Raw genomic sequence first — 13,556 nt, 5'->3', positions numbered from 1 at the left:
CCTTAAAGTGACATTAAACCCTCAGATTTTTTAACATAAAACAATACTGTAATGTGTGCCTTACTGTAATCCATGGTTGTTTCCCTCCTCTTTGCTGCTCTTCCTTTTAAATCCGTATCTCTTCTCATGCTGGGGAGAACTTCTGTTTTGCAGCAGACTGCCTTGTCTCTGGAATGGATACATGATGTCTGTGTGCCGGTTCACAACCTGAGCCAGCACTACAGGAAGAGGCAGTCTGCTGCAAAACAGAAGTTCTCCCCAAGCATGAGAAGAGATAAGGATTTAAAAGGAAGAGCAGCAAAGAGAAGGGAAACAACCATGGATTACAGTAAGGCACACATTACAGTATTGGTTTATGTTAAAAAAATCTGAGGGTTTAATGTCACTTTAAGGGAGAATTATGGGGAGAGTGAAATATACTCATCCCCATAATTACAGCCGAGGTGGGACACTGAAGCTGTCACACTTCGGCTATATTGATCGGGTACTGAGCAATAACTTACCAATGACCGCTCAATTCCCGATCTCCCGGCAGAGAGAGCCAGTCTCAGCTCCCCGCAGGGACTCTTCCCTCCTCTCTCTGTTCCTCCAGAGGCAGAGCCAGCTGTCAATCAAGCAGCAGGGTGGATCCCGACAATATTGTTGGGATCCATCACTGGTGCAGCGAGGCTCTGTGCTGTTTGCATATAGCGGGCAATTGCCCACAATATGCAGAGTTTTGAGTCACAGGAGGACATTAGTATATGTCCTCCTGTGACCCTAAATAGAACTATGGGCAAAAAAAAAAAAAATTCTCTTACGGAGAACAGCGAACAACACAGTAAAAACATCACCAAATCTCATGTTAAATATCCTGAGACTAGCAGTCAGAAGCAGCAGTGCCTGAGACCCCACACTGCAGATATACATCTATAAAGCTATAGGTACAGAAGTGCCTGGACACGCTCACATACCAAGAGGAGCTCTACTATTATTCAGAAGCAAATCCTTATTTTTTGAGTTCATGTCCACTTTAAAGTGTACGCATAGTGAAAACCTTTTATGTTTTATTTCGATGCAGTAGGCAAGATTTAAATCCCGTCAGTTCTTTTTTGCTGTCTTTGTTCTAATAGGGAGATTTCTCTTCACTTTCTGTCCTAGAGATGAAACAGGAAGTGAGAAGAAAGCTCTACCAAATCAGGGAACTTCCCCTCTTAGACAGTTGTCACTGGAAGAAGGGTGCCCAATGTAAGATTTTTACCACTCTTTAAATGTTAGATTACCCCTTACTATTTGTCTCAGTGACAACGGTCACCAGGAGAGGATACATCTCCCAGGGATGGGGGGACACAGACTGCAATGAAAACTTTCCAGTGGTTCTAATTTTTCTCTTTATTCTACCCAAAACTATACATACACTTTACTGTTTCCATGTATTCTGCCAGATTAGAAAATATTGAAGCCAGAGACACACAGGCAACTAGCATTTTTTGGATGATGTAAGCAATGATAGCTTAATTATTTCTCTAGGTACAGCTTTACTGAAAGGCCACTGGGTGCTTTATACAAAATGAGAACCAGCCAGGCACAGCTGGGAAGATTCTGTACATTGTGTACATTGCTGTTTGGCACAGCTGTCAACTGATCACTTAAATATGTAAAGGTTCCTTTCAGATGTTTCTGATAAGAGGCTGAAATGCCTCCGGTTTTGCAGCTTTTTTCCACCCTCCATGTGTAGGAAAGGCTAGAACTCTATTCTATAATCTTATTTCATATAGTTACCATTTTCATCATGGCCACTGGCCTCAGGCGTCCCTTGCCTCTGGTCATCCTCAGGAGCTTCCGGGTAGATGACAGCTACATCGCTCTGCTGAAGGAACTCTTCCACGTTTGGATCATGGTTTTGTTCATTTTCAACATCTGAATCGCATTCTTCATCATGAACTTTAATAAATAATGCAAATGAATTAGTATTAGTGGCCCTCTGTTGAAGAATTTTTGCAGATTCACACAATAATAATAAAAAAAATAACCATACAATTATAATGGCATGTAAAATATTTTCTTCCATATAGTTGGTAATATTATTTCTCCCATCCAACATAGCTGCTCTACATTGGGAGGTCACATTTTTAAATATGAAGTTATTTGCCTATATGGTGACATACTCCTGAACTCTGTGTGCTCACTAACATATGTCCCACCCTCCACCAGTTCTTGCAGCATAGAATTGTCAGAACATGTAGGACTAAAGCCACTTTTTGTTTGGCCAAGTTAAACCATGTTTTATCTCACTTGTTCCCTATTTTCTCTCCCATTTCTACAGCCAGTACAGGCAACCTCACTGCAAGCCTGTCTTTCAACCTACAGGAAGTGACCAGGGGATTACAGAAATGTAATACTTATAGTTTATTATTATTATTATGATAATAATGGTTATAGGCAATATGTCCCCTAAACTTACTAATAACACGGAGTACAAGCAGGCACTACAAGGTATTGTTCAGTAGGTTTTCCTCTTCTGTGCACCAGGGGAGTCTTCCAAACTCAGTTGTGCACTAAGTGCAACTCTGATTGCTGCCATTTCTGAGCAATGCTCTGCCCACTAGCCACTGAGTTTCTCAGCAGCCAGTAACAATGCCCTCATTAGATAGAGGGATGGTGGGGGTGGATATAGAAGCAAACTTAAAGGAGAACTATGGGGTTAAGGCTTTTCCCCATAGTTCTCCTTAGGGTAACGGGAGGACACAAACTAGCGTCCTCCCGTCACCCTAGGCTCAGTATACCGCGAGCCTAGGGTGTCATTTAAATACATTTGTTTTCGGCATTCTCTATTGGACAATGGGGTCAAATCAGCAATCGTTTTCGACTGTAGTGGCGGAAAAATTTAAAGGAGCAGGATGAAAAATCTTTCTCGACCAAACAAAATTCTAACAGTAAATATAGTTTTTGTTCAAGAAACTCCATTAATTCCAAAATCAAATCTAAATTTCAAATCACATTACCAAATGATCTGATGAAAATTCTCTTCCAAAGTTTGTTTGAAAATCTACCAGTGTACAGTTAGCCTAAAAGCAGGGACCTTCCATGCTAGATATTTTTAGACAATTGGGTCACTTTATGAATCCGGGGATCATGTACTGCATTTGAAAACAATGAAAAGGACTCAGAAAGATGGGTGCATGCTGGAACAGTTTAAATACCCTGCCAATGAATGATTCTTCTGCATGCATCTGTATTGCAAGATTTTATTCTCTAATCCAGAAACACCAGCCAATAAATCACAGATGCACACTAGAAAATTGCTGTCACATACAGGAATCCTGACTAATAGGAAACACTCCAGCCAGACGTTACTGTAATATTATAAAATTATGATGTCATTTAGGTCACACAGCCTTCTCATTTACTTGTCATAAAGATGAAAATGTGCGGATTTAAGTAATCATTATCGAAATTTAGCAGGAAGAGTCAATTACCTTCTCAGAACCCTTTGTGCTAAAAAAAAAAAAAAAAAAAAAAAGGAGGGGCGCCCCCTCAAAATGAAGAATAACGTTAAGAGTGTAGAAGACCACCCTTGATGTTCACATTCTTCACTTTAAGGCCTGGTTCACACCTAGGGGAGTAAGCTGTTTTTGTTCGTTTGCGCAATTTTGCTTTGAAAAACCGTGCGGTTTCAAAAGCATAGAGATGTCTATGTGACCAAAACCGTGCGATAACTGCCCGAAAATAGCTCTTGCACCTTTTTGAGGGACAGGTGATTTCACCTGCGCATTGAAATGCAAATGTGTGAACAGCCTCCATTGCTTTTAATGTAAATCAGTGTTTTGTGTGATATCGCGCAGCTCAGTCCGTGCGATAAATGGCTTGGTGTGAAACAGGCCTCAAGGCCCTTAAGGCTGCATTCACACTTAAGCGACACCTATTAGGCGCCTTTTATGCAGTCTTTTTTTGTGTTTTATGCGTGCAGATTTTGCCAGTCATATGAATGGGCAAAACACGTGTAAAACGCGCACACAAAACTGTGCAAAAATTATTAAAACGTGCATTTTCTATTGAATTTTTGGGGACAAATGCACTGAAATCTGCCCCAAGTAGCTCATGTACTAGTTTGTGCGACAGACATTTTTCTGTTTGCGACAAAATGCAAAAGGTGTGAACAGGGGCCATAGAAAAGAATGGGATTTCTGGGGTTGAGCGTCTTGTCGCGCTGAGTCAGCTGTGACAATACGCCTAGGTGTTAACGGGGCCTAAATGTTGCCTCTGATGGAGCAGAAAACGGTCTGATAAATTCTCCAGTAAAGTCAAAGAGAAGTTCCTTTGACCTCTGTCTAGACATTAGCTGATGGAATAAAAGAACTTGGCTATGAAGTTTTCACAGCTTATACAAGTTATACAAGCCTTCCCTCGGCAGTATGCCTCTAGGTACAAGTCAGAGAACGCTTAAGGGGCTACTAGTGGAGAGAAGATGCTGATATCTCCTGGACATGGCAAAGCTACTCCAAACTGCAACCTGCAATTACATGCCATTGCATGCAGACCACGGTGTGCAGGCTGCAGTGTTCCACAGAGTCCTCTGCTTCACACAGCCTTCTTTTATTTTTTTTATCTGCATTCATTTAATTTCTAATATTCCTAAGCAAGCACAACATTCACCACTGTGCATTAAAAATGTGTGTGTTGTTTTTTATCAGCAGTTTGGACATGACAAGGCTATATCACTGCATTATAATTGGGGTCCTTATTGTGTATGGCATTTAAGAATTTAGATTTTCACCATAAAGTCTAAAACTGCAAGACCCATCAGTGTAGAATCAGACCTAATCACCTTCTAAGGGCCTTATCACCTCTTATGAGTTCCGAGTAGGCACTGGGGGACTAGGCACTTTTAAAACTCTTTATTATAAGGACACATTTTAAAACCTCTGCACAAGCACAGATGGGCACTACACACTGAAAGCAGAAACATTGATCGAAGTACCTGTGCATCCAATCTCATCAGCATCAGGCCCCAGGATTTCATTTGCGTCTGTTCCATCTGAAAAAAAACAAAACACATTTAAGTCATTTGTGTCACTTGTTTCTGATTATATTTGCAATTATATATGAATATGGAGGCAGCCATAGTTTCTCATTTAATCTTTTAATTCATGGCACCCAACAGGTTCTTTTTTTATTCAAAAGAACTCAATAAAAAACTGTATTTTGCTAATGTAAAGGGTCAGTTTTAATGATGGTTCCCTTTTAACTTAGTAAAGCAGCACTAGAGAATGATTACAGTTTATGAAACGATGGTTACAGTGGATCTACAGCTGGAATGCTAGAAGTCCAAGACCACAAACCCAGCTCTTCCAAAAATATTTTGCAGCAGCTAAAAATAAATGATTTTTAAAATTAGTTTAAGTGCAATCAAATTTTCCATGTGATATTTGATTTACAAATGCGGTATCATGCCACAACCATGGGAAAAATGCCTTTGCTGTTTTTGCCAAGTACGTAGGTTACCTAAAAAGTGAACACGCATGCCGGAGCTGAGAACAGACTATTGCTTGGCTTCCTGCTATTCTGGCTGGGTAGAATAGGAATTGCACAGGATACATATAGAAACTTTTACAGATATAAAAGGTATGAAAACATTACCCTTTAAGCTAGCTTAGTGGGCTCTGGCTACTTTATCAATGGTTCTAAGCGTCACTCTGGCATTTATCTTGTGCACCTGGCTGCCCTGTTTAGTACACCTGGCTAAAGACATCAGTAGGATGTGCATGTCCGAACAATATCCTTCAGGCATAAAAATGAATCCTTGGCGAGAACCAGTGCTCATATTGGTGCTATGGATTGCTATGGAATGTAGAGAAGTGGAGCATACTGTTAGCCTTGGTGCCAAAATACAACAGTAATCAAATTAGGTTTTGTGACTTATCCAACTGTTTCTACAGCTGCAGAGGGGAAGGACAATGGGCTAGCTTGAAAATGGCTTTAAAGGCTACAAATTGTCCACTAGCTGAAAGGAGAAAACTTAGTGGTTCTCGTACTATTCTTTGACATTTTTAAAGTTGATCTAAACCCTAGTAAAAAAAAACTAATGCAGCCACCACATCTAAGGACTGGATAGCTGCTGTGTAATATTTTTTTGTCTTTGGGATCAGATATGCTTTAAAGACAAACGTAAAGGTTTATTTGGTTAATCACATCTATGGGATCTATGGGATGAGCACTTTTTATAACGAGACTGCAGCAATAAATAAAATTGCTAGACCTCCAGTGGTAAATCCTATATTCTGGTACAAAGGACAAGGTTCACCACTCTCTTTCTCAGACCCTTCCAAATAAGTGTTCTAGCTATGAAGGCAGACTGAAGACTTAGCTGCTCAGCTTTTTTTTACCTTGAAGCAGCAGTAATCTCAGAAGTCTAGTGAAGTCAATGCTCCTGAGACAAGAGTTACTTTGTAGTTCATAAAAGGTTTTCCAGGACAGCGTTAAAATCTTTCCACTTACAGATGAAAACTTAAGGGATTACTATCCCTTAGATCAATAACTAGTCCAGGAGAGGCTGTTTGAATTTCCAGTCCTTGTCTGCAATAAGCTGTGCAGAAGAGCACTAGTTGTAAAAGCAGATGCCTCCATTCACACACATAGAACTAAATAGGTACAGTGTCTATGGCAGCATCGCTGGTAAGGGCCATGTCTACCATAAGGTCAGGCCGCCGCCTGAGGGCGCTGCAGGGTGAGGGCGGATAAAACAGGGCATTTTGACAAGTACTTGTCAAAGTGCCCCGATGCTTGCGCTCTGTTTTTTCCAGCTAAGTTAGGACCCCACCTGGAGCTCCTCCCACCGGAGCAGCGCTGACTCGCCGCTGCTCTCCTGCACCGAAGGTAAGTGAAGAAAATTTTTTTTTTTTTTTTAAAAACTACGCAGAGGCCCAAAACCAAATCAAAACAAGAAAGCTGAAAGGAACAAAGAAGAAAAAAAGAGGATGGTGTGCGGAGGAGGGGGAATTGAGGAAGGGGACAGCAGCCAAAAACGTAAAATACACAAAAAAAACCACAATCACACAAATACCATTCGACCCACAAGCACACTTTTTTTTATTTACAAAGCCTTCTTTTTCTTTTTGTCTTATTTTACTAAATGCAGCTTACATGCTGATAGGGAACAGGCCCAGCACTACAGGGGGTTGGGGAGGGGATTCGGGTGGGGGCGCATAAATGCACCTCCGCCTGTGTAGGCAAAAATCTTAGCACCGGCCCTGCATAAGGTTCTTGTATACCAACCACAATCTTATCAATTTCCCTTGTACTCTTATTTTCTGAACCCTTGTGTGAAAATCCAACGACAAAGCATGTACAAAAGTTGATGAGAAAAGGGTTGGATCCTTCTTGAAAGGATGCATCATTCATTACTGCCTAGAACAGCATGAATGCTAACTATAGCCCTGCCTAATCCAAGTCAGCACGGCTAATTTGCGGTAAGGGTTGAGGCTTTAAACCACTATCCCTGTGGAAGCTTAAACATATTTGGGAAGAGCAATATTTTGAAGACAGCACACCTTCATTAACCTCTTATCGTCCGCCTGTTGTAAAAAAACGGACGGACGGCACTGCAGCATTGGCGGGTTGCCGTCTCCAGAGGGCATTTTTTTTCTGCTTGCGCGCGCCCCCTAGCGGGCACGCGTGGGCAGAAAAGTTATTCATTTCAGTACAGCGCTGCATGACGGAATAAATGTCAGTCAAAGTACCGCAGCGCTGAATACTGAAAAATGGCCTGGATGGGAAAGGGGGTTTAACACCGCGGATGTCAACTGGTTAAAGTGATATTAAAGTTTCAGGGTTTTTTTTATGTTTCCATCTAAGAGGCCCACTTTTTTCATAAATCTTTTCTTCTTAAAAATTTTTTAGTTCCTCGTTTTCTTAGTGGGTCCACGTAGCACAAATCCCCCCCGCCCTCTGCACAGGTGCCGCGGTCAGCTAAGCAGCTGCTGTGGAGGTACCCCTGCGTGCTTGTAGCTGTGTGGGTCCATAGACACACACAGCCCTGCGGCAGGCCAAACCCCTTTTCTCCGCCCAACAGTATCCTCTTCATCACTTTGGTGCGGGCGGCTGTGACAGAGGCGCAGTGACAGGTAAGTATGTGGGGGGGGGGACAAAGGTACTGGAGGTACTTGGCGTTTTTGCCTAAATGCACAGAATGCAATAAGGTAAAAAATGCCCAGACTTCCAGACTTTAATGCCTCTTTAAGTGAAACTGAAGTTGATGGAATCATCATAGCCGTTATCAAGTATCAGCCAATGTTTAGGATAAGCAGGTCCCCTTTCTCAAAGCAGAGTATTCTGTAAAGAAAGCTACTTTTATATTTGATGGTTCCATACGTCTTAGCACTTCAGCATCACACTCACCAGATAAGGTGTTAGGCCACATGGTGTGCAACTTGAACAATTTATGACTTGTGTTTGGGAATTATGTTTCTCAAGAATTCTTAAGCAAAGCAAGTTCCCTTCTTTCTTGATAAAAGTGGAAATTCCCATAAACAAAAGTTTCCTCATAAATGAAAGGGAAAATAAAATACATGTTTATAAATAAACCTAAAAATCAAAGGGTACTTTCCCATGAGTCTTGAGCTGGTTCTTGGCGTTTTGTTTGGTATATTGGCACTAATATTGGTGAGACATCTCCATAGCATCCCCACTCACCCTAAAGCCATACCAAAAAGCTATTTTTAAAATGTATGTGCAGAGTTAAAGGACAGCTATACTTTAAGGAAAATGTTGTTGTTTTTCTCCACTCATAACACCGAGCTTTAACAAAGCTTTGCTTTGGACAGCCTCTTTCAAACCAACTTTCGGTATGTTAGCTCAGAATAGCCGTTACTCTGCACAGGAAGAATGGACATAAAAGATTACATCTGGACCCCATTTCCTTCTCCGGCCATTGCAAGCTAACCAAAGGGTGTATGTAGAGAGAGGGCAGCACCAGAGAAAGAAGTTTTCTATAGCATCATCTTAGGCACCCATTGCCATTAAACTCTTTGATGATGAGGGCCAAGGAGTGGTTATTGGCTGTTAGAACAAAAATGCATCTTTCTTTTGAGTACTATGAAGTGCAGTCCAACTTGCACAGGTTAAAAATGGACGCCATTTTAAATGTTGGAAGTTGTCATACTACCAAGCATGGAGTTGGTAATAATTTTTCCCAGGGAATATGCTATAAAGCCTAAAAGCTTGATGCCAATTAATGTGGGCCAGGCATTGCCTCTCGATATATTCAATATTTTCATGAGAAAACTTTTCTTATGAGAGAGTCTTGTGGTCTTATCTGTGTAGGCGAGGAAGGCAAACAGACACCTTGCACACCTGCTTTGAGCAGAGAGGCAAGTTATCTAATGAATGATCACTGCAGTGTGGTTACTGAGATATATATATATCTATAAGTGTGGTTTAATATCTACAGTATCTTTACAACAGATGGGCCTATGTTATTGTACCTGTACTAGTCGCAAAGGTTTTTGGTAACTAAAATAATCTCATTGATTCGTCATACAAAATGTTAGCATGAGATATCAAGTACTTGATTTTCTTGATTCCTGTAAAATGTCCTCTTGTATAATACAGTGTGTGCACAATTATTAGGCAAGTGAGTATTTTGACCAAATCACAATTTTTATGCATATTGTCCTAACTCCAAGCTGTATAAACGTGAAGGCTTATTGGATTTGAGCATATCAGGTGATGTGTATTTGGTAATGAGGGAGGGTGTGGCATAAGGAGATCAAAACCCAATATCAAGGTGTGCATAATAATTAGGCAGCTAAGACAAAATGGCCAGGAGGGTGTGGCCTAAGGAGATCAAAACCCAATATCAAGGTGTGCATAATAATTAGGCAGCTAAGGCAAAATGGCCAAAAAAAAGGAGATCTGACTGAAAAGTAAAAAATGGTAAAAAGTCTTTCAGAGGGATGCAGCACTCTTGAAATTGCTCAGAAATTGGGGCGTGGTCACAGAACCCTCAAACTTTTTGTTGCAAATAGTCAAATGAGTTGCAAGAAACGTGTTCAGAAAGAAAGACGCAAATGAACTGCCAAAGATTTGAGAAGAATCAAATGTGAAGCTACCAGGAACACATTATCCTCCAGTGCTGTCATATTCCAGGACTGCAACCTACCTGGAGTGCCCAGAAGTACAAGGTGTTCAGTGCTCAGAGACATGGCCAAGGTAAGGGAGGCTGAAACCCGACCACCACTGAACAAGACACATAAGTTGAAACGTCAAGACTGGGCCTTAAAATATCTGAATACAGATTTTTCAAAGGTTTTCTGAACAGATGAGTTGAGAGTGACTCTTGACAGAAGAGATGGATGGTCCCGTGGCTGGATCAGTAACGGGCACAGAACTCCACTCCGACGCCAGCAAGGTGGAGGTGGGGTACTGGTGGGCTGGCATTAACAAAGAGGAGCTAGTTGGACCTTTTCGGGTTGAAGATGGATTTAAAATCAACTCCCAAACCTACTGCAAGTTTTTAGAAGACACTTTCTTCAAGCAGTATAGCAGTACAGGAAAAAGTCTGCATCTTCCAAGAAGACCATGATATTTATGCAGGACAATGCTCTATCGCATGCATCGAAGTACTCCGCTGCGTGGCTTGCCAGTAAAGGCCTTAAAGGTAAAAGAATAATGACATGGCACCCTTCCTCACCTGACCTAAACCCTATTGAGAAATTGTGAGCTCTTTTTAAACAGGAGATTTACGGTGAAGGAAAACAGAACACCTCTCTGAACAGTGTCTGGGAGGCCGTGGTTGCAGCTGCACAAAAAGTTGATCAAGAAACTGACAGACTCCATGTATGGAAGGCTGATGACTGTTATTGAAAAGAAGGGTGGATATATTGGTCACTGATTTTGTTTTTGAAAATGTCAGAAATGTTTATTTGTAAATTTTGAGTTGTTTGTTTATTATTCTCACTTTAAGCCTGGGTTCACACCTGGGCGTGCGTTATATGCGCGTTTTCAGCGCGATTTTCTGTCCACGAAACGCGCATTTATGAAATCTCTATTTAGAAGTCCAATGGAAACGCTCTGAAATCTGCCCCAAAGAAACTCAAGTACTATTTCGCGCGTAGGGCGTTTTTCAGCCCTCAGCGACAAAACGCGTTGAAATATGCCCAGGTGGGAACCATGCCCATAGCAATTAATAGGATTTCACTTCTTGAACGTTTTTCAGCACTTCGATCAGCGCTGAAAAACGCCCAGGTGTGAAGACAGCCTTACAGATGAAAATAAACAAGTGAGATGGGAAAATGTTCGTTTTCCATTTAGTTGCATTAAAATCCTGCACACTAATAGTTGTCCAATAATTGTGCACACCCAAATATTTTCCTAAGACAGCCAAAACCTCACTTTTACTTTCTTAAATATTCAGGTTTGAGGTTTATTAACAGTTTGGATTGACCGAGAGCACCGTAGTTGTTCAATGAAATTAATCCTCAAAAATACAACCTGCCTAATCATTGTGCACACAGTGTATAGGTCATGTGACCAACCCTTTAGGTCATGAATCTTGAAAATGGAGACCATGTGATATTAGTGCCAAGGCACCAGCAATGCGACCCAGAGTAGAGGAGAGGCAAGTTTACTTCATTCAAACAAAAGGGTACGCATCTGACATGTGATGTCAAACATTTAGCAATGTAGCCAAATTAGAATCCTGTATTAAGCAATGAGTTAGCCTGGGCAACTCCAGTCTAGTACAAGGGCAAGTCCATTATTATTATTTCAGTTGGTTGTAGAGCCTAGTGAGGTTGGTCATACTCTGACTCTTTATATCTCTAGGGGATTGCAGTGGAGACATCTCTCATTAAAGTTCCTAGATTTGTCTCCATCTAAGTTAGGTATATACTATTACACTTTTGGGCCGAATGGAAAAAATCTAACAGAATCATCCATCCATGCCAAACAGCATGGATGGTGGAATTTCACACTGCAACTATTGTATTTTGACAGTCAGCCACGCCAGCTATCAAAACACCTGAATAGTGCCTGTGCCTGATTGGATGTAGGTGCTGTGTTTTCCACCCAGCTCTTCAGATGGGAGCCAGTGGACAGGGCATCCCACTGAAAGAATTTAAGAGGGTTCATCAAGAACCAGACAAAATTCACTTGGTGTATAGCCAGCATTAGGGTTTTGGGAATTCTAACCCACAATGGGTTGTTCCTATGGTTCAATTTTTTTAATTTATAAAGTTCAAACAGGGAGAGTCCCTGTAAACGTGTATGCATTCTAGTTCCTTTCCCTACCTCTACATCCTACTGCTGTGATAGTATAGCACAGGATGCAGTACTTGTCTGGCAGTTACAGACATGGGCAACTCTTTATTTTATTTTAATTTTTTTACAGGCTGGGTTGTAGTTTAAAGTAGCCAATGTTATGTTATTGGGCCGGCTTAGATAAAATATATGGCTTATTCTTCAACACCATCAAATGCCTAGGTGTGTGGCTGCAGGAATGTGTGGGGAGCCTTGATGCTCATATTCTATTTTCTGTGTATGCGTAAAACCTAAAAGTACTCATCTAAATAACCAAAATGTTCTTGCTGCACTGTGTATAGGAGATCAGATATGCTCCGTCTGATTGAAACCAGTTTCATGATAACATTATTTGTGCATTAGATCATCACTTGATGAAAGCACAGAAAACCTATGTGAGAAATCTTTCTATTGTCATTTTTAGGTTTGTCAGAGAATGTACAGGACAAGTTACTTTTGCCCGCTAGGGGAGACGGCAACCCGCAGATGCAGCAGTGCCGTCCGTCCGGTTTTCTACTACGGGCGGACGGCAAGAGGTTAAAAAATTACATTTTGAAGAGAATATGATTTGCAATCTTTTTGCTTTGTATGCACCATTTGTTTTATTTTAGACTACTAAATCTTTCTCAGATGTCTTTTTTGACTATATTTTTCGTCACTGCATAAGGATTGATTTACTTTATATATATATATATATATACATATACATACACACACATACAGTATACACACACTCACACATATGAGAATATGTTTATATATGAGGAAACAAAAAATATGAGAATATATCTGTATATACATACAGTATATATACACATAGATATATAGGTGCGGGTGTGCCTGCAGGAGTGGCAGCGCTGGTGGAGGGAGCATTGCCGCCCGCCCCGGCCCAGTAATAATATTAATAGTTTCCCCCCTATCGAATCTGCCACTGGCCCTACCGGCGGCGCCTGGGGCACGTGCCCCCCCTAGCTTCAGCACTGCTCCACCCCGTGCCTCCCCTTCCCCCACACTGAGCCACTATTACCTGGCTTCTCCCCACTTTTTCTATGTCCCGCAGCCTGCTCAGTCCGGGTACTGACGAGATGCCCAGCCTCCTGCAGAGCCCGCACTGTAGTGAGAGCCGCGCATTCCTTGTGCTCAGCCGCTGCTTGAGTCAGTGAGAGGCAGCCCCGGAGCCTCTGTGCCGCTTCAATGACGGCCCAGCCTGCACGGCATCAGAGGGGCGCGGGGACCACCAAAATATTCTTGCGGACCACCATTGGTCCACTGACCACCGG

General features: G+C 41.6%; 1 protein-coding gene across 1 annotated transcript in view; it reads right to left on the bottom strand.

Moving 5' to 3' along the window:
• The window catches only part of ZEB1 (zinc finger E-box binding homeobox 1), a 47,723-nt gene that overhangs the window by 32,694 nt on the left and 1,473 nt on the right, over positions 1-13,556 (bottom strand). The window contains exons 2-3 of the mRNA XM_018563438.1: positions 4,961-5,017; positions 1,762-1,923 (exon numbers count right to left, since the gene is read on the bottom strand). The gene's annotated coding sequence lies outside the window, so the exon portion shown is untranslated. The remainder of the gene's footprint in view (positions 1-1,761; positions 1,924-4,960; positions 5,018-13,556) is intronic.

The sequence above is a fragment of the Nanorana parkeri genome, unplaced genomic scaffold, assembly GCF_000935625.1.
Source record: "Nanorana parkeri isolate BGI_ZX_2015 unplaced genomic scaffold, ASM93562v1 scaffold664, whole genome shotgun sequence".
Taxonomy (NCBI): Eukaryota; Metazoa; Chordata; class Amphibia; order Anura; family Dicroglossidae; genus Nanorana; species Nanorana parkeri.
Note: the sequence above shows the minus strand (reverse complement) of the source record. Positions and strands in the feature narration are given on the sequence as shown.